The sequence below is a fragment of the Engystomops pustulosus genome, chromosome 6 (genome assembly GCF_040894005.1).
Source record: "Engystomops pustulosus chromosome 6, aEngPut4.maternal, whole genome shotgun sequence".
Classification (NCBI taxonomy): domain Eukaryota; kingdom Metazoa; phylum Chordata; class Amphibia; order Anura; family Leptodactylidae; genus Engystomops; species Engystomops pustulosus.
Genome location: NC_092416.1, coordinates 69,877,456 through 69,904,044, shown reverse-complemented (window position 1 = coordinate 69,904,044; position 26,589 = coordinate 69,877,456). Strand labels below are relative to the sequence as shown.

At 45.0% G+C, this 26,589-nt stretch overlaps 1 protein-coding gene across 7 annotated transcripts in view; it reads left to right on the top strand.

Annotated features, from left to right (window-relative positions):
- The first annotated feature begins 6,660 nt into the window (after positions 1–6,660).
- LOC140135228 (F-box only protein 2-like) overlaps positions 6,661–26,589 on the top strand; it is a 36,683-nt gene continuing 16,754 nt past the window's right edge. Inside the window, exons 1-2 of one of the 7 annotated variants that reach the window (XM_072156425.1) lie at positions 24,135–24,226; positions 26,340–26,362. The gene's annotated coding sequence lies outside the window, so the exon portion shown is untranslated. The other 6 variants (XM_072156424.1, XM_072156421.1, XM_072156427.1 and 3 more) reach the window with 6 other exon arrangements.

Here is a 26,589-nt window from a genome sequence, read left to right as displayed (position 1 = left end):
CCCAAGCTTCTCCCCAATAGGAGGTGGAGAAATTCCACTTATGTATACTATCTTCCCTCGCTGAAGGAGAGAATAGAAAGAGCTTTGTTGGAATTCTTCAAAATAAATAATTCAGAGGGAATAACCCCAGAAAAATTATGGGTTGCCCACAAAATAGGAATTAGAGGTACATTAATGCAAATAAGTGCTCAGATGAATAAGGCTAAAGATAGAAAATTTGATGAAAGCATTAAAAAAATTCAATCCCTGGAAAAAGAACTCCAGGAGGGTTTTGACGCAAACAAATATACTGAGCTAGGTACAGCTAGACAAAACTTAAGAGAGGCCCTTATGAGTAGCTACAATAAACAGTTGACTAATAATAAAGCATCATACTATTCATCTTTAAATAAGCCTAGTAGACTGATGGCCAGAAGAGTCAAACCTAGGAAAGTGAAAACTTCTATTCCCTTCCTATATAGGTCCAAAAATCCTCCCATAAAGGAAAATCATCCTCAAGAAATAGCTAATTTGTTTAAAGCATTTTATGAAAAACTATACAACCTTGAAGCCAATGAGGATACGCATATACCGAATCAAAAAGAAATAGATGAGTTTTTGTTGAAAGCCAGGCTCCCATCAATATCTGAATCCCAATTGGAAGATTTAAACTCCCCCATCACCATGTCGGAACTGACCGATACAATAAAAGCAGCTAAAAAAGACAAGGCCCCAGGGGCGGATGGGTTTGGTAATGAATATTATCAAACCTTCTACCAAATTTTGGGTCCCTATTTGCTGGAAGTCTTCAACAGAGCAATGACAAGGGGAACATTGCCTACTGAAATGTTAGAAGCGACTATTGTCACCCTCCCTAAACCGGGAAAGGAGCCTTCTTCTCCTCCAAATTTTAGACCCATCTCCCTGCTAAATTGCGACACCAAATTATTTGCAAAAATTTTAGCCAATAGAATACTTAAGATCCTCCCTAGTATAATCCACAATGATCAGGCAGGGTTTACCAAGGGTCGCCAGACCTCCGATGGTACGAGGAGGATAATAGATGTAGTATCCGTGATGGAGTCCTCTCGAGTGCCTTCTCTGCTCCTCACCCTGGATGCGGAGAGGGCATTCGATAGGGTCCATTGGGGGTTTGCCTTCTCTACCTTGAGCAAATTTGGATTTGATGGTAATATCCTGAGAGCAATCCAAGCTTTATATTCATCACCGACAGCACGGATACTAGCAAATGGGTACCTGTCTCAGTCGCTGAAAATAACTAACGGCACTCGACAGGGGTGCCCATTGTCCCCCTTAATTTTTGTTATGCTGATGGAACCGATGGCATCCTTAATAAGGGAAAGAAAATCAATTAAAGGGATTAATACTCAAAACTGTCAACATAAAATTGGCCTCTTTGCTGACGATGTGGTACTTATGCTATCAGACCCTTTGAGTTCACTAAAAGAGGTTATGCAGATTTTGGAGGACTTTGGAAAGGTCTCTTTCTATAAAGTTAACGCAGACAAATCCTCTATATTGGGCATCAACATTTCCAAACCTCTTCGTAACCAATTGCTGGAGAAATTTCCGTTCAAGTGGGTTGAGGATGAAATCACTTACTTAGGGGTTAAAATTTGCTCCCCCATCACTAACTTAGCAAAGAAAAATTTTCTCCCCCTACTTAACGAGGTACAAAAAGAAGTTGATGCATTAAGCATCGTTGAACCTTCGTGGCTAGGAAGAATAATCCTGTACAAAATGATGGTCCTACCAAAGATCTTGTATTTTCTGAGGGCTTTGGTTATACCCATCCCTAAACCTTTACTACAAAAATTTCAAAAGCAGATGCTGAGATTCATCTGGAAGGGCCAGAAACCTAGAGTTGCCCAAAATGTTCTGTATTCCCCTAGGTTGCAGGGAGGTATGGGGGTTCCAAACTTATGGTTATACCATAGAACTATAGTGTCTCAACAACTAAAGGCATGGGGAGGAGTTTATCCCCACTCTAGTTGGCCAGATTTAGAAGAATATCTAGCTGGAAATCATCCTTTGAAAAATATTCTTATGGTACATACTATAAGGAAAGACATTCCCCTTCCCCTAAATAATGCACCTACAATAAGAGCATCAGTAGAAGCATGGAAATCACTTCTTTCTCTTCATTCTATCTCCCGTACAACTAAAATCATTAAGATCCCATTAGAAGTTGTAAATATAATTAATCCTAGCCTAAAAGTTAAGCACTGGGTTCTTAAAGGCATTCATACATTCAGCGACCTTTACGTAGATGAGTCTCCTTCCACGTTTTATGCCTTAAAAGAAAAATTCCAGCTTTCAGAAGCAGATTTCCTTCTCTACGCCCAAATTAGAGCTTTACTAATAAAATCTCCAGGCCAAAGTTTGTCTCTCCCCGAGCCTTTGTCAAGTTTATTGGAAGGGAAATCTAATAAATTATGGAAATCCTCCAAACTGATTTACGAAGCATTACGAAAAAACGAATCCGTAAACTCGAACTCCCATCTTTCAAAATGGCAAAGGGCTCTGAAAAGAGATATAGCTTATAAAGAATGGAGCGCAGCATTTTATTGGGCATCTAAGGCGTCACACTCAGCAAATATGATGGAGGTACATCAGAAAATCCTGACTTGGTGGTATTTTACACCAGCAAAACTAGCAAAAATCTATCCAGGTTCTTCTGGCAAGTGCTGGAGAGGCTGTACGATGGAAGGGTCGTTAACGCACATATTTTGGGAATGCCCGAAACTTTCTACTTATTGGAGTGGGGTATTTGATCTGTGCTCAAAAGTATCTCCAACTAGTGTAAAAATGGACCAAGGACTAGCATTGGTAGGAGTGGGAGTTACAAATATTCCTTTAAAAAGTAGGAGACTAATTGGTCATATTTTAATGGCAGCCAAACTGTTAATAGCTAGAAAGTGGAAGTGCCAGGCCCCTCCAATGTTGCATGAGCTACAAGATCTATTAGCAAATAGAGAGATGAAAACAGAAATTGTACAGGGATATCTATATATTAAATTATAGAGACTGTACATATGTTGCACCAGTGGTTGGGTGCCCCATATATTGAGGAAATCTACAATAGCCTATAGTCCCCCTCCACCGAAAAGAGGGGAAGAAAAATATGAGGCAACAGAAGTTTCTACCATTAAAAAGACAAATTTTTTTATTGAATCTATAATAAAATCTTATAACAAGAGTTCGACATTGTATGAAAAGGTTTACAGGATTTTAAAGTGACAATGCAACAGAAAAGAGGCAGTCATACCCGGACACAGCACATAACCGATGTTTAGACCAAATTAATTAGGCTGATGTATACCAAAGAATTTTTATGAAGTAAGAGGATGAACAGATACATATGCATAGGTAATGGCATATGTGGCTCAAACAGTGGAGCAAAGTAGTCAGGCCTTACCGTTTAAGTAGAAGGTTGTGCAAGAGTGTCCGGGGATGACTGCTGCCCCGACGCGCGTTTCGGCTCTTACTGAGCCTTCGTCTGGGAGTGGGAGTTACAAATATTCCTTTAAAAAGTAGGAGACTAATTGGTCATATTTTAATGGCAGCCAAACTGTTAATAGCTAGAAAGTGGAAGTGCCAGGCCCCTCCAATGTTGCATGAGCTACAAGATCTATTAGCAGAACACTGTACTTATGAAAAGATAATTGCGTATAAAAATGGGGTTTATCAGAAATTTCGGGATATGTGGGCCCCTTGGATTAAGCTACACCCAACACTAGCCCCTGAGACCCGTGGATTAACAATATAAAAATTTGATCCTGCTCATCCTAATTTAAAATCTTACTCTCTTTTCACTAACCTGTATGGTTAAGGTAATAAGTTAATTACTATGTGCCCAAAATGTTTGTTTGTTTTAGTTTATCTTAAGTTGTGAATGTTGCCAAATGGATATAAGTAATGATGGCTAATTATATAAGATCCGTAAAAGTTTGAACTGTACCATGTATAATGAATATTAGAGGTACCCCCTCTACATTTGCATATAGTTACCCAGCTGGCCTAACTGACACTTACCTAGCATATACTCTTATAAAGCAAGGCTACAATCCTAGCATTTGTCTTATGCATGATATTTAATATTGGCTACCATCACTTGTTTATGATTGTATTGTTGAAAATACCAATAAAAATTTATTTAATAAAAAAAAGACCTGTGCACTATATCCACCGGACCCGTACACTCCTGCCAAGTCGCCCCGCATGCGCCAGAGCCGGACAACTATTGGGAAGAGGACCCGCCGAGATAGACTAACATCGGCATGATGTCATTGTGGTAAGTGACTACAATTTGCCCAAGAATCGATAATTTAACACCTTGCCGACCGAGGACGAACTATATCGTCCTCGTGCGGCAAAGGTTGTATGGAGAGAGCTCACGAGCTGAGCTCTCTCCATACACACCGGGTAATTGCTGTATAAAACAGCCAACACCCGCTTGTCACTGCCGTGGTCGGAGCTGGCACCGATCGTGGCAGTTAACCTTTTTTAAGTGCCGCTGTAGAATCCGACCGCGGCACCTAACTTACAGTTAGATGCGCGCCGCCTTCTTGGATGGACGCCTTCTGGAACGTCCTTGGAGTGCGGCGATCGGTTGCTATGGCAGCCTAGAGTCTCATTGAGACTCGTAGGCTTGCCTGTGCAATGATTTATAATAGCCAGCAGAGGGCAGGCTATTAAAAATCACTGTAAAATAGCTATATACTGCAATACAGTAGAATTGCAGTATATAGTATTAGCAATCGGATCCTGCAGGGTTTAATTACCCTGGAGGATCTAAAATAATGGTAAAATTTAAAAAAAAAAAATGTAAATAAAATATGAAAAAATAGTAAAAAAAGTAAAAGTTTAAATCACCCCCCTTTCCCTAGAACTGATATAAATATAAATAAACAGTAAAAATCATAAACACTTTAGGTATCATCGCATCCCAAAATGTCCGATCTATCAAAATATATTAGTGAATTTTCCCGGCGTTTAACCCCGTAATGGAAATTGGCGCCCAAAGTCGAAAATGCCACTTTTTTGCCATTTTGAAAAATATTAAAAATTCTATAAAAAGTGATCAAAAGCCCATACAGTTCTCAAAATGATAGCATTAAAAACGTCATCAAAAGTTGCAAAAAATTACACCACCTATAGCTCTGTGCTCTGAAGTATGAAAAAGTTATTAGCGCCGAACAATGGCAAAATGAAGAATTTTTTTTTTTGTACAAAAAGGTTTTAATTTTTTTTTAATGTATGAAAACATTATAAAACCTATACAAATTTGGTATCCTCGTGATCGCAGGATCAAAGAATAAAGTAGACATGTGATTTGGGGCGCTCAGTGAAAGCTTTAAAATCCAAGCCCACAAGAAAACGGCGCAAATGCACTTTTTCATCTTTTTCACTGCATTCTGAAATTTTTTACCGCTTCCCAGTACACGGCATGGAATGATAAATACCATCACTGTGAAGTGCAATTTGTTATGTCGAAAACAAGCCCAAACATAGCTCTTTACATGGAAAAATAAAACAATGATACAGACTTTTGAAGGTGGGGAGGGAAAAATGAAAATGCAAAAACAAAAAAGAGCCACATCCTTAAGGCGTTAATCAACGGACCTATTAGGGTACCACAGATGGAGGAAACTGCCACACAAAGCACGCCGCCATTACCTATAGCCCATTACTAATGTATAGTAATTTACAAAAAAGGTCTAAAAGACCTCACTGAAACCCATTGGTCAAAATTGTGCTAAAACATTACTTTTATTAATTATATTTAAGAACCTTCCTATCATATAACATGTGGGAGGAAGTCTTTCAACACACAATTAAAAATTATGTAGTCAGTTCTGGGGTTGCTTTTATTAGACGTTGAATGCCCTAGACCAGTGATGGCGAACCTTTTATCGGCCAAGTGCCAAACTGCAACCCAAAAACCCCCTTATTTATTGTGAGGTGCCAACCAAAAATTAAAGCAGTAACTTATTTCTCCCTGTCCTTCAACAACTTTCAATCGTATTTGCCTCCTGAGGACAGCAACACAGTAGAAAGATGGAAAAGTTTCATCATTGTAACTTCTTTCCAGTTTCCCTCTGTACTAAGAGAATTGTGGGGCCAGCAGGAGGTCCTCCAAAGATAATTCGGCCCTGTCTATTCATTCTCCCTCTTCCTACAGTCCCAAGTAGCGAAATAAGTATAAAAATATGACGGAAAGCAGCATCTTTTAAGTTGCTTGGAACTGCAGGAAGATTCTTTGAGTTCTATCTGGTGTGCTGGGGCAATGGCCCATGTGCCCACAGAAAGGGCTCTGAGTGCCGCCTCTGGCACCCGTGCCATAGGTTCGCCACGACTGCCCTAGACAGTAATTTCATCCGTGTATTAATAAGTTCTGTAAGTGTGTGGCATATTCAATGTTAACTATGTCTGTTTACTACCAGTAGATGTCACTGTTGTTCAGATATATTTAAAACATTGGGGCTCACTTACTAAGAGTCCGCGGACCGCACTTTTGTCGGATATTCCGCTGCATTTAGCAGGGGATTGGGCCACACGCGATCGTATTTCAAATCAGGGGGCGGGCTGTCGGGCGTTCTGACGGATTCGGACTAAGCATGGGATTTAACTTTACAATTGTGCACTCACATGCACCAGGAAGAAGATGGGGAACTCCAGCGGCCATGCGTGGGGGAAGCGTCACATGCAGGAAATTGGGCACACAATCTACGTGAATTGTGGCACAATGCATGATCGTCGGATATTCCGGATCGGGGATCGCGACACAGACTGGTAAGTAAATGTGCCCCATTGTTGCAACATTGTATAACTAGATCGTGATTCTAGTGTCAATAGCCTTGTTTTTTTCTGTGCTATTGTGTACTGCAAGGTCAGCAGTTAATTTTCACTGCCGAATTGGCACTGTATTTCTTTTTGTTTTCCCTAAAGTGTCAATGTAAGTACTCATCCTACACACATTTTCATTGGCTGTGCTGCCTAATTACATCCAATTGGAGCCTTATCCTCTTAGATTATTATACACTAGCTCGTATTTTCCTTTCACGCACACACTGTCTATTTTCCCCCTAACTGTGATTACTAGCTAAAATAGAAAAATCACACTACTGCCCCCCCAACATGTTTTGCCACTGCTGTGGCGTCCTCAGGGGTGTCGGGGCTAGAGTGTGTAGTAATGTAATGTATAGAAAAGCATTGCTAGCATCGGTGCTTTATCTGCTGACATGCTCTCCCTCCTAATACACATGTGAGAGACACAGACATCAGCTACACATGTACCTGACATGTTCTGCTATAACATGGCTGCCTGAAGCAGTTGGATCTCTCCTATACACACTGCAGGGGGAGTAGCCATGGAGGAGCCTTACACCATTATACCTCACCCCATTATACAGGCTGTCAGTCATGTGTATAGGAGTATCTCATGCACACGCAGGCTGCAAGGGGCATCAGAACCAGGAAGCATATAGAGGAGCCAGCACCAGGAGTGTCACATCATTATACAGGCTGTCAGTCATGTGTATAGGAGTATCTCATACACACACAGGCTGCAGGGGCTGCCAGCACCAGGAAGCACATAGAGGTGCTAGCACCAGAAGGGTCACATCATTATAAAGGCTGTCAGTCATGTGTATAGGAGCATCTTATACACACACAGGCTGAAGGTGGCCCAACACCAGAAAGCACATAGAGGAGCCAGCAGAGGCGTAACTAGGAGAGCTTGGGCCCCATAGCGGATTTCTGCATGGGGCCCCCCTTCACATTCAAAAATATATACATATTTGTACAGACATGATTATTAAATCATATGCATTTATGCATTCATATATACACACATTTATATATTATACATACACTGGGGCACATTTACTAAGAACAGTGCAGTGTGTACTATGTGCAGTTACCTGTTTAGGGTGTGTCAGATTCAGGATTTCTGGCGCATGTTCCTCATGAATCTGGCGCCCACTGCACTGCCCTGAAGAAATTTGTGTCGCATGAAGACTAGTGCACCGCGCCACAAAAAGGGTCGTATGCAGATCAAATGTGGTGCAGACACTTCTAAAATACCTGTGCAAATAGTTTCCACTAGAAAGAATGTGCAAACTCCGAGAAAAGTGGCGCAAGGACCTTAGTAAATGTGCCCCAGTGTGTGTATAATATATGAATGTGTGTATATATGAATGCGTGATTTTATAATGTATGTATATGTTTTTGAAGGGGAAGGGGGCATGCAGAAATCCACATAAATACAGTATATACAGCATATATACACACATACACATGCGTACCGGCATATATATACACACATACACATGCGTACCGGCATATATACCCACATACACATGCGTACCGGCATATATACCCACATACACATACATACAGGCTTATATACCCACATACATGCAGGCGTATACACCCACATACATACAGGCATATATACCCACATACACATACATGCAGGCATATTATCCACATACATACAGGCATATATACCTACATACACATACATACAGGCATATATACCCACATACACATACATACAGGCATATATACCCACATGCACATACATACAGGCATATATACCCACATACACATACATACAGGCATATATACCCACATACACATACATACAGGCATATATACACACATACACATACATACAGGCATATATACCCACATACACATACATACAGGCATATATACACATATATATACATATAGATCGCACAAACACAAAATAGATAGATATAGATATACAAAAGGTTACTTGTTGTTTTGATTGGCCGGGCCGGGGATAGACGGGTGGCTTGGATGGGCGGGAGTTTGGGGATCCGTAGTGACCGGCAACTGTGTTGGGGTAGGGAGGATTCCGGGTAGTTCTTTCATCAGGCTGATGAGAGGGCAGGCCGCGGGCGGATGGAATTGCTGAACAGCGCTGGCTGCAGCGTCGGCCGCGAGGGAGGGCAGGATTCTGTTCCTCGTGGCGGGAGAAGTTTGTGGGCGGGCGGGAGAGTGGATGGCGGTCCGTACAGGTGGGTGGACATGATCAGCACAGCAGGCGAGGCCCAAATACAATGTGGGTACCGGGGCGCCTGTTACTGCTGTGCTGTACTGCTCTTCACGGAGAGAGGGCCCGGGATGGACGGCGGAGAATTTAACAGTGAGTGCCGTGAGATGCCCGAGCCCCGTAGCAACCGCTATGGCTGCTACGGCTGCTGTTACACCACTGGGAGCCAGCACTAGGAGTATCATGGAGGCTGTCATTATACAGGCTGTCAGTCATGTGTATAGGAATATCTCATACACACACAGGCTGCAGGGGCTGCCAGCACCAAGAAGCACATACAGTAGAGGAGCCAGCACCAGGAGGGTCACATCATTATACAGGCTGTCAGTCATGTGTATAGGAGTATCTCATACACACACAGGCTGAAGGGGGCCCAACACCAGGAAGCACATAGAGGAGCCAGCACCAGGAGTATCACATCATTATATAGGCTGTCAGTCATGTATATGGGAGTATCTCATACACACACAGCCTGCAGGGGCTGCCACGCAAGGAAGCACATAGAGGAGCCAGCACCAGGAGTGTCACATCATTATACAGGTTGTCAGTCATGTGTATAGTAGTATCTCATAAACACATAGGCTGCAGGGGCTGCCAGCACCAGGAAGCACATAGAGGAGCCAGCACCAGGAGTGTCACATCATTATACAGGCTGTCAGTCTGTATTTAATTAACGTTTAATCGCACTACCAATCTTTTTGGAGCATCCAGGCACTTTAAATAGCATCATTCAGGGGATTTAAGGACTATGAGAGTCATACTCATTGAAAAAGTGTCAAAACCCAAAAGAGGAGGAGATTGGTCCCAGAAGATCCACTCTAGAGAAGCATTCTGGATATTAACTCAAGAAACCAGAAATCCTAGCGATATGAACTATTGCAACAATCTCATGTACATTTATTGACTACTCTATCCTTGTTTTAGTACATTATTGTTGAATACCTTCTCTCTCATTGTTAACCTCCGGGGACGTTTGTCCATTGTCTTTTTTTCTATGACTAAGAATCTATGTTAAGATTCAAAATGTGTCAGATGTTTCTACCTCTCTTTGCCATGGCTTGGTGATGTTTTTAATGCTTCGGAAATAAATTGTGTTTTTACATTTTTGGAAACCTACAGTGCTGGACAACCTTCATTTTTTTCTCTTGCACATTATTATACAGGCTATCAGGCATGTGTATAGGACTGTCTCATATACACACATGCTGCAGGGGCTGCCACCACCAAGAAGCACGTAGAGAAGCCAGCACCAGGAGGGTCACATCATTATACAGGCTGTCAGTCATGTATATAGGAGTATCTCATACACACACATGCTGCAGGGGGAGTAGCCACCCCCACCAAAAAGCACATAGAGGAGCCATTATACCATTATGCGTCATACCGTAATACAGGCTGTCAGTCGAGCACTGGGTGGTGTGGCTGTGCCTCCCAATCATGAATAAGCTGGGCAGTTGAATACGATAATGATTCAATGGACATCTCTCAGGTCATTTGCATACAGCTTTCGTACCCAATTGCCTACGTTTACACGCATGTAGAGAGACAATGAAGGGATAGTGGCGATGCTTTATAATGGCAGTTTATGAAAATATATTTTGTTTTGGGGGTTAATTTGCCTGACAGGCAAAGGTGACCAAAAGTCTTTCTGTTGGGTGTAAAAAGGTCACAGCCAGAGGCACTGCTAGGGTCATAAAAGCTTCGGACCCCAAATTACATGTTTCAAATTCTCTGTAGTGTGCACGCTTTTACAGAATACCCCCCCCCCCCCCACATGCTTTACCTGGAAAGATAACAATTCTTATCATATGCATTGAACCGTTGCAGTCCTGGCGCCGGCTTGAAGAAAGAAGAGGCACTGACCACGGAACTGCCACAGACCCGCCGTGCACATGGGGCTGGCAGGCTGGCTGGCTGGCTACTACGGGGGGCTGGCAGGCAGGATGGCTGACTACTACAGGGGGCTGACAGCCAGGATAGCTGGCTACTACAGCGGGCTGGTAGGCAGCATGGCTGGCTACTACAAGGGGCTGGCAGGCAGGATGGTTGGCTACTACAGGTGGCTGACAGGCAAGCTGGCTGGCTACTACAGGGGGCTGGCAGGCAGGATGGCTAGCTACTACAGGGGGTTGGCAGGCAGGCTGACTGTCTACTACAGGGGGCAGGCAGGCTGGTTCTACAGGGGCTGGCAGGTATCTAGTTAATACAGGGGGCTGACAGGCTATCTGGTTACTACAGGGGGCTGACAGGCTATCTAGCTACTACAGGGGGCTGGCAAGCTATATGGCTACTACAGGGGGCTGGCTATATACTACAGAGGGCTGGCTCGCTATATACTAAAGGGGGCTGGCTGGCTGGCTATATACTGGAGCTGTGACCAATGCATTTCTCACCCTCGGCTTATATTTGAGTCAATAGGTTTTTCCAGTTTTTTGTGTTAAAATTAGGGGACTCGGCTTATACTCGGTCGGCTTATACTTGAGTATATACGGTAGATTACAAACATTGGTATGGTAAGACAATCTGTAATATTGGACTGTAGGATAATTTTATAGGAGATTGATGATAGAAGACAAATCTGAAATACAATATAGATTCATACATATATGATAGACAAATTGTAGGAGATAGATAACTAGACAGATTTATGATATATGACAGATACATGATAGATATATAGACAGGAGATTCAACCATTCACCCAGGGATTCAACCATTAATATGGGTATTATGGGTATCAAAATAGCAATACATCCTCTGCCCACAAAAATCTACATGAAGGGGGCCCCTTTAGCACAAGGGGCCCTGGGCAAATGCCCAGTCATTGTGGCCCAAACACTATTCTCTACTGTTTATGATATATGCACAGGATATGTTATTGACCTCTTCAAGACCACCTATCGTCAATATAGGTTGGGTGGTTGTGAAGAGCAGTATGGAGAGTGATCGCAGGCAAAGCCCTCTCCATCCATGGTGGGTGTCAGCTGACATCTACTAGTAACTTCTGTGATCACTGGAGTTAACCTTTTAGGTGCTACAGTTGAACTTGACGGCAGCACCTAGTAGGTATGCCGAAGGGTTCTGCCATCTCTAAGTGGCGGTCGGCTCCCTCCATGGCGTCATCAGAGGGCGCCGACCAGTGCAGTGGGAGCTGGGAACCTATTTAAGGCAGACTGTAATATAGAAGACAGACTGTAACATATAAGTAGTATATCTACAATATACTGTAATACAGTTGTATTGCAGTATATTATATAAGAGATCAGGCTCCCCAGGGTTTCAGTACCCTAGGGGTGCTAAAATATTACTAGGTGGCTGTTGCGAATAGCACCCTCTCCTTGTCAGGATCTATCTGGTGAGCTAGTGCAACTCATTCAGAAGCTACTGCTGGGTAAACTTAGTAATTGCAGATTGAAGCCACTGCCTCATAAGGCAGATTTAAGCATGTGAAATGTTGTTATCCAGTGATATTCCTTGTACTATTGTAAAGCAAGCTGGAAGCTGGTTGATGGGTGCTGTCACCTGACCAGGGGAGTATAAAAACCCCTGGTGGTAGGAAGCACATGGAAAGAGTGCAGCATATGTCATTGCTGCAAGGTCTTGGATTCTATGCAGCAGGATGAGAATCAAGGTCCAGTGTGCAGCTCCTGCAGAGCTGTTATCCGGAAACACTACCAGGAAGCAGAAATGTCAAGGCAGGCTGCGTGACACTCAGGGCAAGTCAGAGAGGACTAAGTCCCAGAACAGAGGTCCACCATCCGAACTTTGCTCCATCTTTACCAGCCCAGTCCGAAGCTACCACAAGGCTGCCAGCAACTCTTCCTGCGGACCATCTATCTCCTACCAGCTTTCCAGTCTGCTGAATACTGCTGCTAATGATTGGTCGTTGCCTGACGTTTGAAGTTGATTTACACACCATGCCTTAGTGTAATCCCTGGATCAGGCTGCTTTACCATCACGGACTCCCCAGCCTCCATCACCCAGGGACTCCTAAAGACACCTCAGTGGTTGCCCCAGGGAGAAACCTATTACATCAGCCTCTTCCTCCATATTTGTTGCACACACCATCCGCTGGAGACCTGCCAGGCTGTAAGCATCATGCCCAATGCCGCATAAGCCTGCCACTCAGGTAGTCTGGGCCCCGGGGGGGGGGGGGGGGGTTGCTGCATTACTACGAAAATAAAAATTCAAAATCACACCCTTTCCCTAGAACAAATCTAAAAATAAATTAACAAGTAAAATCGTAAAAATGTTAGGCAGCGCTGACTCCCAAAATGTGTGATCTATATTAAAACATTTATTCCAGGCGATGAACCCTGTAATGGAAAATAGCATGGAATATGCAGCAGATTAGCTTTGTGAAGAAAGTTCTGGCTGTGCTCATAAGGAATTCAATTCCCCCGATCGAAGTGCAGCATAGATGGGTTTTTTATTTGGATACAGGCATCATGTTTTGGTCCAGAAACTGGACCTTCATCAAGCATTACACATAAAAGCAGTGACAAGGATATCACACTGGTCTTGAATGCCATCTTACATACTGTCAGACATTTTAAAGACTCAGCATTCATTTCACATAACTTTCACTAAAGTTTGGGTGGGGTTTGTTCCTCAGCACACAAAGACTTAGTGCTCGCTAGCACCACCTAGAGCAGTGATGGCAAACCTTTTAGAGACCAAGTGCCCAAACTACAACAAAGACCCGCTTATTTACCGCAAAGTGCCAACACAGAAATGTAATTTGTGATTTATACTCCCTTCTCTGTCACAGTTTTCATTGATACCAGCACCTGAGGACACCAATAAGCAGAAAATAGTCCCAGGTAGAGCTGTCACTTTAAAATACCTCTGTGTACAGCAAGTCCTGGGCTGTCTGGGACTGCAGGAAGATACCTGGAGTCCTCTCTGGTGAAGGCCTGAGTGCCCACAGAAAGGGCTCCGAGTGCCACCTCTGGCACCAGTGCCATAGGTTAGCCATCACTGACCTAGAGGAAGGTTTCCAGATGAACATCTGGACATTTAGTTTATGTGAAGACAGCCAATGGTTCTACATTCCTTTGTGTGCTTACATCCAATAGTGTTGCATTTCCAGGGTCAAACCACCCAATAGTATTGCCCGCTTGTGTACTTGCACGCCCCTTGGAGAGTGTGTTATGACTTTCCAGATAAGAGTTTCAGCGCTAAAGAGATTAAACCAGTCTTGAGCTAATCTTCATAAAGGACAGTGTGTCTTTCCTGGTTTACTCCATTCCAAGCTGGAATAAAGACTCTATAATTTGAAAGTCACCTTTACAATGTTAGGTGTTTGAGCCCCAGATAAAAATCTATAAGAGCAACAAGAATCCAATATCCCAACATGTAGCTGGTGCTGGGACTTCTGAGCCTTGGTCAGTGTAGCAATGAGAAAACAAGAGTATTATCCAGCTTCCATGCATGAAAAATCCAACGTAATTATATAAAAAACATAATTTATTTTAACATCTTAAAAACATGGTGGCACCACACGGTGTTTCTGACACGTTTCAAGCTATCCTACCTCTTAGTCATTGTAAAAGCAAATAAAAACAAATAAACATAAACTGGATGGAGTTTAGCTGCTTGACAATATACTGGTAGCGGTTTATTTGATCATTTTTTTGTGACGGATTCCCTATAAGGCCCACTTATAAAAAAGTGCTTTGTTTTTCACGCACTTACGCAGGTTTTTTTTTAACGCACTTTCAAATCTCAGCATGCTCTACTTTTGCAAGTCACACATGTGAAAAACACACAATACAATTCTATGGAGATGCATCAAAAACAAGGAGGTGCAATGCATTTTTCACTGATCAATTACCATAGAAAAGATAAACCACAGTCTTATAAGAAGATAAAGACAAAAAACAACAACAGAGGGTGGTAATAACGTAAGTAAAAGAGTGAATAGTACATAACAGTCCCCAATGGGGTGCTCACCATCAGCCACCTTGGATATTATGCGTTAGACCCTGCTCCGGGGTAATTTGAAGAGTCCAGATGTGGTCACGGTCTGCTGCTCCACTAGCCAAAAACGAGACTCACTGGCTCCATAAGGGGGAAAAACCAGCACTAGAAAGCATATAGGGGTAGGTAGGCTAGACAAAAACGGGCCCTGACCACCACTGCAGGAGTATCTACGGCAGTATATACTGACTCAACTCCAGTGTGATAAATTTAAATTAACATTTATTAGTACAGACTCAAAATTGAGAAAGCTAGATAAAATTAGGTAAAATAAAATAATACGTGTATTAGTAAATAAATTCTTCTAACGTGTTTCGGGTCCAACGACCCGTTTTACTTCTCGTTTCTAGACAACATATATTTGCAATGTAAAGGCACTGCAATGGGCAGTAAATTTGCCCCCAGTTTTGTCAATTTATTTGTGGGCCATTTTGAGGATAACATCATCTACCAGCATCCATTGTTTAATAATTGTGTCATCTATAAAAGATTCATTGATGATGTTTTCATAATCTGGAAGGGGGATCCTGAAAGTGCCAGAAAATGTATTAACGATATCAATGATAATGTATGGGGCCTAAAATTCACTGACAACATTGTATACAATAACGCTGAGTTCTTGAGTTTCTCATACAAAACTGTAACGCTGGATAAAGACGAAACTGTACGCTGGATAAAGACTTTGTCGACCAGAGCACTATCCTCAGACAAAGATTCAGATCTAAAGGTTACCCACAATCCCTGGTCTCTGCAGTCTGTCAGAGAGCAGGAACCTCTAGCCAACAAGACTGTCTGCTACCAAGAATCAAACCGGTACAAACAACTGACTATCCACTCAATTTCATAACTACTTTTTCCAATGAAGGCAACAAAATAAAAAAGATACTACAAAAACATTGGAGTATCCTGAGACATGACCCTTACCTAGAAGATTCTATTCCTCAAAATCCAATAATCACTTATAGAAGGTCGAGGTCTTTGAAAAACATCCTAGCCCCAAGTCGCCTGAAAAAAGGAAAAACCAGCCCCACACTATCTCTTTTTCCCAAAAACTCTAGGGAGCTACAGGTGCAGTCACTCCAGATGCAAGTGTTGTGAGAGCATACATCATAGAAGGACTACTTTTACCTCTGAAAATATCAAAGTGAATTATCCTATTAAAGAATTTCTCAACTGTGGCTCCATCTATGTAATATCCTTGCTGGAATGTACATGTAAGCTGCAGTATATTGGGAGAACCATAATGCCACTAAGGGAGAGGTTCAACAAACATAGGAACAACATTGATCATGGCTTTTTACTCCACAGTGTCTCCAGACATGTAGCTATGTTTCATGATAAAAATTATAGGGATTTTAAAGTAACCCCAATTGAACATGTTAAATCCAGCGTACCACATAGGTTCAAGATAAATTGCAAACTCTAACCCCGGCTGGTCTTAATGAGAGTCTGGAGAATATTTACATTAGCTGCTGTTAATATGTATATATTCTTTCCATCTGCAAAATAAGTTTTTTCTGTCCACCACCCTCATTAATGTATACCTATATGTGTACAGATGTGTGTATATATGTATATATATTTTTTATATAACCTTTACATGTGCCCATGACTCTTTGATGTGACCATTTCATTAATGATTTTTTATGAGTATCTATAGGCCTCTCAACTAGCATATGTGATTTTAATATTCATTTGTATATAATTATATTACTATACACTTTATTTATTTATATAATTCTCTAAACATCTTTTATATATGACCATTGACCATATTAATTGTTTATGTATATACAGTATATGTTTATATATTTATATATGTTTATATATTTATATTTGTATGATTTTATATTGATGTGTATTTATGTATTTATATATTATCCTCTTAGTCCATCTTACTGCCATGCGCCTAGTCCTTATTATATACCTAGAGTGAATACCCCCCAAATACATCTTCTCGAGCACTAGATGAAATGGCTATCGATCCTGTTCCTTAGATGCGCATGCGCACTTCTACTCACCCTGTTCTGAGCCAGCACAGGCGCACTCAGCATAGCTGTGTCTGTCAGGTCCTTGTACCTAACAGCGTATGCGCATTCAACCTGTCCGCATGCGCGCCATCCACCAGCATCCTGTATGATGCACAGCGTGCATGCTGGTTCCTATCACCCGGCGCTCTGAGGTCAGGCACACCACACGTATCATGCCGATACAGCACTGAACTCTAATCACCCAGCTGCGCTGCGCCTCATTTATCAAGCGCCCTTAAGATTACTTCCAACACCACGACTTTGCCTGCATTATATTCACATCCTATAAGTAAGTGATCCACACAATCAATTGTCTGTTCTGTTTATATGCATATATTGATATTTTTATTACACTGTGACATCCCTTTGACCTGCAGTCTTTATGTTTACATATGCTAATTACAAGTGACCTCACATATGACTGGTTCAGACTGATGATGTCATTGATGATCCAGCTGATTATGACATGTGTCTTCCTGCATAAATGTCAGCCGACCTTTCATTTCTTTATTTCCTGTCTTTGAGAAAGGGTCGTTGGACCCGAAACGCGTTAGAAGGATTTATTTACTAATACCAGTTTTATCTTATTTTACCTCATTTTATCTAGCTTTCTCAATTTTGAGTCTGTACTAATAAATGTTAATTTAAATTTATCACACTGGAGTTGAGTCAGTATATACTGCCGTAGATACTCCTGCAGTGATGGTCAGCACCCGTTTTTGTCTAGCCTACCTACCCCTATAAACCACAGTCTTGAGTCCTTTTCATGTGCATTACCTGCGCATGAAAAACGCATTGAAAATACCAAAAAAAACATGCGTGCAAAACAGAGACACTGAACAAAATCTGTTTGAAAACTGATTGAACTCTGATGAAGAATGTCAGTTTTTCACTGACCAAACCCTGATCGCTCTCTGATCAGACTCTGACGTGATCTGCAACGCAAGTGTGGAAGGGGCCTTACTTTTGTTTTTCTCTTTCTGTTCACCTGTAAAGCTATGGATAAGTTGTATTTGCCTTCTTTCTGCTTTCCATATTGACCTCCTCTATAAGCTACCTATCCACAGCGTCGGACTGGGCCGGCGGGGGCCGGGGTATCCCCCGGTGGGCCCCGGTCCCAGACACCGACACCCGAGTCCAGCGACACATGTTTGCACCGGAGGCCCCTGCCACTAATATCCAGATGCGACCGCTACTCGAGGCCGCTAAGATGTTGCGCCGGCGGCAACTGCTGACAGCCGGCCCCAGACATGTCATCTGCATCTTTAAGATGGAGATGACATGTCTGGTCTGGAACTATCATTGCAGTAAGACTCGCGGTACTAGTACCGCGAGTCTTACAGTCTCCAAGAACCCGGATGTGCGGCGTGTAAGGAAGTGATTACGCAGTGCGCAACCTGTCATCATCCTCGCTCTTCAGTCCGGACCTGAAGAGCTGAAGATAGGTGATTGTGACTGTGATTAGGTAAAAAAAAATTTCTTTTCCCCCATCCTTCAGCGCAAAGAATGGGGGACCCCCGGGGGACAATGTTTATAAAAGAACAGAGGGCAAAGGGGACTCCCAGGGGGAGGGGATTTAGAATTTATAAAAATAAATTAATGGACGGCAATGGTGGCCCTAGGAGGGGCAGCACTGCAGTATATATTAAAAGAATTGAGGGCAAAGGGGGCCTTGGGGGGGAGGCATTATTTATGAAAATAATGGAGAGAAAAGAGTAGTATATACACCCCCTTGAAATGGAAGGGGCATTATATATAAACAAGAGTAACCCCACCCCTCCCCCAATAGTATACAGCCAGCCTGCCCTCTGTAGTATACAGTCAGCCCCATGTACTATATAGCCAGCTCAGCCTGCTCCCATGTAGTAAACCGCCAGCCTTCTCCCATGTAGTATACAACCAGCCCCATGTAGTATACAACCAGCCCAGCCTGCCCCCTGTAGTATACAGCCAGCTTGCCCCCTGTAGTATACAGCCAGCCCAGCCTGCCCCATGTAGTATACAGCCAGCATGCCCCCTGTAGTATATAGCCAGCCCAGCCTGCTCCATGTAGTATACAGCCAGCCTGCTCCCAAGTAGTATACAGCCAGCCCCATTTAGTATACCACCAGCCCAGCCTGCCCCCTGTAGTATACAGCCAGCTTGCCCCCTGTAGTATACAGCCAGCCCAGCCTGCCCCCTGTAGTTTACAGCCTGCCCCATGTAGTATATAGCCAGCCCAGCCTGCCCCCATGTAGTATACAGCCAGCCACATGTTGTATATAGCCAGCCCAGCCTGCCCCCATGTAGTATACAACCAGCCTGCTCCCATGTGGTATACAGCCTGCCCCTTTAGTATACAGCCAGCTTGCCCCAGTAGTATACAGCCAACTTGCCTCCTGTAGTATATAGCCTGCCTCACGTAGTATATAGCCAGCCCAGACTGCCCCCATGTAGTTTACAGTCAGCCTGCCCCCATGTAGTATACAGCCAGTCTGCCCCCATGTAGTATACAGCAAGCCTGCCCCCATGTAGTATACAGCCAGCCTGCTCCCATGTAATATACAGCCTGCCCCCAGTAGTATACAGCCAGCTTTTCCCCTGTAGTATACAGCCTGCCCCATGTAGTATACAGCCTGCCCCATGTAGTATATAGCCAGCCCAGCCTGCCCCCATGTATTTATTGTCATCAGTTTTATTGAAAGGTTGGTGCAGTGTGAACACTTACATCCCTAACCACAGCCCAGCCAGCAGCAGAAAGTTCTGGAAACCAGGGGTAACTCTTATACTATCCCTAACCACAGTCCAGCCACCAGCAGAAAGCCTGGGACACCAGGGGTAACTCTTATACTATCCCTAACCACAGTCCAGCCACCAGCAGAAAGCCTGGGACACCAGGGGTAACTCTTATACTATCCCTAACATTAATGCCCTGAGATAACGTCACCACTGCAGCCCCTGTACACAAACTAAGAGCCGAGCCAAGAGGGAGAGAGAGAGGGAATAGCTTATCCTTTGCTTCACTGCCCCAGCTAGTGCTTAGAAATTCACTTATCCCAGAATATTTCTATGTAGTAGTAGGTGGCCCCCAAAATCAATTTCACTGGTGGGCCCCTGGTACCCCAGTCCGACCCTGCCTATTCACCATATCAAGACAACTTTCACTTTCCTCTTTAGCTGGAATGCAGGCAGGAATTAAGCACTAGTGCAGTGGTGGCGAACCTATGGCACGCGTGCCAGAGAGGGCATGCACAGCCCTCTCTGTGGGCACGCGTACCATCTTCCTGTTCCATTTCCCTGTTAATCACTGCAGCTCAGGCAATGTAGGAAAATCTGCCGCTTGCCGAGAGCTCCAGCAATCTCTCTCACTGTAGGCTGCATCTGACCTGCTCTGTGCTCACAAGTGCTGCCTTAGACACAGAGCAAGTCAGTGCCCGCCCCTCAACTCCCTCCCCCTCCTCCCCTGCAACCGGGAACTCCGTGAGAATGAGGGCAGAACATCCGGAGCTTACACAACGCCCGGTGAGTACATGGAAGCAGCAGCTGTTCTGTGTGCGTTACACAGGCAGCAGGCAGCTTTGGGACACTAAACAACTACAGGTCCTTATTGTTTAGTGTCCCAAACTGCCCTGTATGACAGCTTCCCATGGTCACAAATCTACTGCCCCTGGCTGGATCCCTTGTTGCTGTGCCATGCTGCCAGTGATGCCAGGGTGCACTACACTGCCCTCACTGACAGCATGGCACAGGTGCCCAGAGCTCCGGACCAAGGGAGGTAGATATATATGGCCACAAAAACATGTAACATATGTGGTGATTTGATTGAAAATTCGCCTGCCTGGTTCCCTGTAACTTTGCTATGCAGTGCTCCCACCCTCCACCCCACAACACACACTTTGCCCTACAAACCCCCCTCCGAATTGAATTCAACAATCCTTCATATTGCCCCTGATATTTGGTCACTGTATGGGGGTAGTGCTCTTCACTGGATGGGGGTAGTGCTCCTCACTGGATGGGGGTAGTGCTCCTCACTGGATGGGGGTAGTGCTCCTCACTGGATGGGGGTAGTGTTCCTCAGTGGATGGGGGTAGTGTTCCTCCCTGGATGGGGGTAGTGCTCCTCACTGGATGGGGGTAGTGCTCCTCACTGGATGGGGGTAGTGCTCCTCACTGGATGGGGGTAGTGCTCCTCACTGGATGGGGGTAGTGCTCCTCACTGGATGGGGTAGTGCACCTCATTGGATGGGGGTAGTGCTCCTCACTGGATGGGGGTAGTGCTCCTCACTGGATGGGGGTAGTGTCCCTCACTGGATAGGGGTAGTGTTCCTCACTGGATGGGGGTAGTGCTCCTCACTGGATGGGGGTAGTGTCCCTCACTGGATGGGGGTAGTGTCCCTCACTGTATTTGCTCCTGCTTAGTGTTATTATTGGTGATATTGGTCTATTTATTATCAGTATGGTGGTATTTATCATGTTGTACTGGTAATGGTGATGATACTACTTTATTATATGTCCCTTACAGAGGGGGATTGTCGGTAATTTTAGGCTAAATAGCCGGGTTGGCACTCTGCAATGATAGCGTAGACTCTGGTTTGCAGTTTGGGCACTTGGTCTCTAAAAGGTTCGCCATCACTGCTCTAGTGTATATATAATTTTTGTTATTCTATAATTAACAATGAATACAGTAGCTGCACTAGATACCTGGAGGGGATGCTTACATGTTATGGTTAAAAGACAGGATTTTCCTGTTTGGGGAGTCACATTCCACGTATAGTCACTGGATCCCCGGGACTGGAAAGTGAGCCTATTTTTTGTAATCTCATCTATGTAATAACTAAATGAGGACCCTGGATGCAGCCCTGGGCCTCGCCCATGCAGATGCCTTCTCTGCAGCATTATGCAGGGATAAGATTGGATACTTGCTGTGTCACGTTAGGGCAGGGGTCGGGAACCTATGGCTCGCGAGCCAGATATGGCTCTTTTGATGGCCGCATCTGGCTCGCAGCCAGGGTTCCTATCCAGGGGCATTACTACAGCCGTGGCATCTGCTGCGCTGCCTGTCAAGACCAGGGGCACTTACCTGGCTCCTGTTGTGCCCCTGGCTGTAGTAATGCCCCTGGATGTATTCAGCAGAGCAGCGCAGGGTCCGCGGGGTTAATTCTGGGGCGGCACCTACGTCTCCTTCCTGCAGCAGTCTCCTCCATGTGTGAGAGAGTGAGGGGAGGAGACTGTCTGCCTGCAGCCAATCCCAGCGCTGGATGTAGCAGCGCGGGAGATTCAGACAGAGGAGAGAACTGCATATACTCGGGAGACATGCAGCACCTGAGGAGAAGGAGTCAGCAGCCGGGATCAGCCACAGATAAGTGCTCCCTCCCCCCAGTGTCTCCTCACACTCTGCCTTAACCCCTTAGTGTCCTGTGTGTGAAGCTCCTAAGTGTCCCTTACAGACCCCTCTGCATCATCCCCTCATATCTTCCCCCACCACTGCATTTCTACATTAATGTGAGGTTCTGCAGCAGCTGAGATACAAAATAGCTAGGACCTAAGACAAAATTGTGGTGCACGTCAGTAATAAATGTGGCGCATGGTCCGGCTTAGCAGTAACAGCAGTCTAGCAGTCTTGTGGGACACAGAGCAGCCGCCACATAAAACTGGCGTTAACACTTTAACAAATGTGTATTGGGATGTTCTGCGGGGGGTGGCGTGTGTATTATAATGTTCTGCGGGGGGTGGCGTGTGTATTATAATGTTCTGCGGGGGGTGGCGTGTGTATAATAATGTTCTGCGGCGGGTGGCGTGTATAATAATGTTCTGCGGCGGGTGGCGTGTGTATAATAATGTACTGCGGGGGTGGCGTGTGTATAATAATGTTCTGCGGGAGGTGGTGTGTGTATAATAATGTTCTGCGGGGGGTGGCGTGTGTATAATAATGTTCTGCGGGAGGTGGTGTGTGTATAATAATGTTCTGCGGGGGGTGGCGTGTGTATAATAATGTTCTGCGGGAGGTGGTGTGTGTATAATAATGTTCTGCGGGGGGTGGCGTGTGTATAATAATGTTCTGCGGTGGGTGGCGTGTGTATAATAATGTTCTGCGGGGGGTGTATAATAATGTTCTGCGGGGGGTGTATAATAATGTTCTGCAGCGGGTGTATAATAATGTTCTGCGGCGGGTGTATAATAATGTTCTGCGGCGGGTGGCGTGTGTATAATAATGTTCTGCGGGGGGTGGCGTGTGTATAATAATGTTCTGCGGGGGGTGGCGTGTGTATAATAATGTTCTGCGGCGGGTGGCGTGTGTATTATAATGTTCTGCGGGGGGTGTATAATAATGTTCTGCGGCGGGTGTATAATAATGTTCTGCGGCGGGTGTATAATAATGTTCTGCGGGGGGTGGCGTGTGTATAATAATGTTCTGCGGGGGGTGGCGTGTGTATTATAACGTTCTGCGGGGGGTGGCGTGTGTATTGGGATGTTCTGCGGGGGGGTGGCGTGTGTATAATAATGTTCTGCGGCGGGTGGCGTGTGTATAATAATGTTCTGCGGGGGGTGGCGTGTGTATAATAATGTTCTGCGGGGGTGGCGTGTGTATTATAATGTTCTGCGGGGGGTGGCGTGTGTATAATAATGTTCTGCGGGGGTGGCGTGTGTATTATAATGTTCTGCGGGGGGTGGCGTGTGTATAATAATGTTCTGCGGGGGGTGGCGTGTGTATAATAATGTTCTGCGGGGGGTGGCGTGTGTATAATAATGTTCTGCGGGGGGTGGCGTGTGTATAATAATGTTCTGCGGGGGGTGGCGTGTGTATAATAATGTTCTGCGGGGGGTGGCGTGTGTATAATAATGTTCTGCGGGGGGTGGCGTGTGTATTATAATGTTCTGCGGCGGGTGGCGGGTGTATAATAATGTTCTGCGGCGGGTGGCGTGATCCCCGACAAAAATGCGGCCGCGAGACCCTCAGTAAATAAGCCCCATTGTACGGCTCTCGCAGAATTATATTTTAAAATATGTGGCGCTTATGGCTCTCTCAGCCAAAAAGGTTCCTGACCCCTGCGTTAGGGGATCATTGCCAGAAGAGTATAAAGTATCAGTTTCCGTGAAGACAGCACAGGGAGCGCCTCCTTACACCCTTCATCTCCATCCTTCTACAGCAGGGGTCAGGAACCTTTTTGGCTGAGAGAGCCATAAGCGCCACATATTTTAAAATATAATTCTGCGAGAGCCGTACAATGGGGCTTATTTACTGAGGGTCTCGCGGCCGCATTTTTGTCGGGGATCACGCCACCCGCCGCAGAACATTATTATACACCCGCCACCCGCCGCAGAACATTATAATACACACGCCACCCCCCGCAGAACATTATTATACACACGCCACCCCCCGCAGAACATTATTATACACACGCCACCCCCCGCAGAACATTATTATACACACGCCACCCCCCGCAGAACATTATTATACACACGCCACCCCCCGCAGAACATTATTATACACACGCCACCCCCCGCAGAACATTATAATACACACGCCACCCCCGCAGAACATTATTATACACACGCCACCCCCCGCAGAACATTATAATACACACGCCACCCCCGCAGAACATTATTATACACACGCCACCCCCCGCAGAACATTATTATACACACGCCACCCGCCGCAGAACATTATTATACACACGCCACCCCCCCGCAGAACATCCCAATACACACGCCACCCCCCGCAGAACGTTATAATACACACGCCACCCCCCGCAGAACATTATTATACACACGCCACCCCCCGCAGAACATTATTATACACCCGCCGCAGAACATTATTATACACCCGCCGCAGAACATTATTATACACCCGCCGCAGAACATTATTATACACCCCCCGCAGAACATTATAATACACACGCCACCCGCCGCAGAACATTATTATACACACGCCACCCCCCGCAGAACATTATTATACACACGCCACCCCCCGCAGAACATTATTATACACACGCCACCCGCCGCAGAACATTATTATACACCCGCCGCAGAACATTATTATACACCCGCTGCAGAACATTATTATACACCCCCCGCAGAACATTATTATACACCCCCCGCAGAACATTATTATACACACGCCACCCACCGCAGAACATTATTATACACACGCCACCCCCCGCAGAACATTATTATACACACACCACCTCCCGCAGAACATTATTATACACACGCCACCCCCCGCAGAACATTATTATACACACACCACCTCCCGCAGAACATTATTATACACACGCCACCCCCCGCAGAACATTATTATACACACACCACCTCCCGCAGAACATTATTATACACACGCCACCCCCGCAGTACATTATTATACACACGCCACCCGCCGCAGAACATTATTATACACGCCACCCGCCGCAGAACATTATTATACACACGCCACCCCCCGCAGAACATTATAATACACACGCCACCCCCCGCAGAACATTATAATACACACGCCACCCCCCGCAGAACATCCCAATACACATTTGTTAAAGTGTTTACGCCAGTTTTATGTGGCGGCTGCTCTGTGTCCCACAAGACTGCTAGACTGCTGTTACTGCTAAGCCGGACCATGCGCCACATTTATTACTGACGTGCACCACAATTTTGTCTTAGGTCCTAGCTATTTTGTATCTCAGCTGCTGCAGAACCTCACATTAATGTAGAAATGCAGTGGTGGGGGAAGATATGAGGGGATGATGCAGAGGGGTCTGTAAGGGACACTTAGGAGCTTCACACACAGGACACTAAGGGGTTAAGGCAGAGTGTGAGGAGACACTGGGGGGAGGGAGCACTTATCTGTGGCTGATCCCGGCTGCTGACTCCTTCTCCTCAGGTGCTGCATGTCTCCCGAGTATATGCAGTTCTCTCCTCTGTCTGAATCTCCCGCGCTGCTACATCCAGCTCCGGGATTGGCTGCAGGCAGACAGTCTCCTCCCCTCACTCTCTCACACATGGAGGAGACTGCTGCAGGAAGGAGACGTAGGTGCCGCCCCAGAATTAACCCCGCGGACCCTGCGCTGCTCTGCTGAATACATCCAGGGGCATTACTACAGCCAGGGGCACAACAGGAGCCAGGTAAGTGCCCCTGGTCTTGACAGGCAGCGCAGCAGATGCCACGGCTGTAGTAATGCCCCTGGATAGGAACCCTGGCTGCGAGCCAGATGCGGCCATCAAAAGAGCCATATCTGGCTCGCGAGCCATAGGTTCCCGACCCCTGTTCTACAGTGACCAGCTGCTGAGGGACCTGAGTGAGTAGAGCTTGCAGCTTAGATGGAATAACAGATAGGATTGAGTATTAGATAACTCTATGTACAGATGTAGCAGAGCTGAGTTTGACATTTCTTATTTCATTTGAGCATAACTAATGCAGTCTACCTGAGGTCATATGTAAAGGTACAGACTATATAATGCCAGATATAATATTTTGTCAGTTTCTTTACAGAGACTAATTTGTCTTCATGACTACTTTCCTATT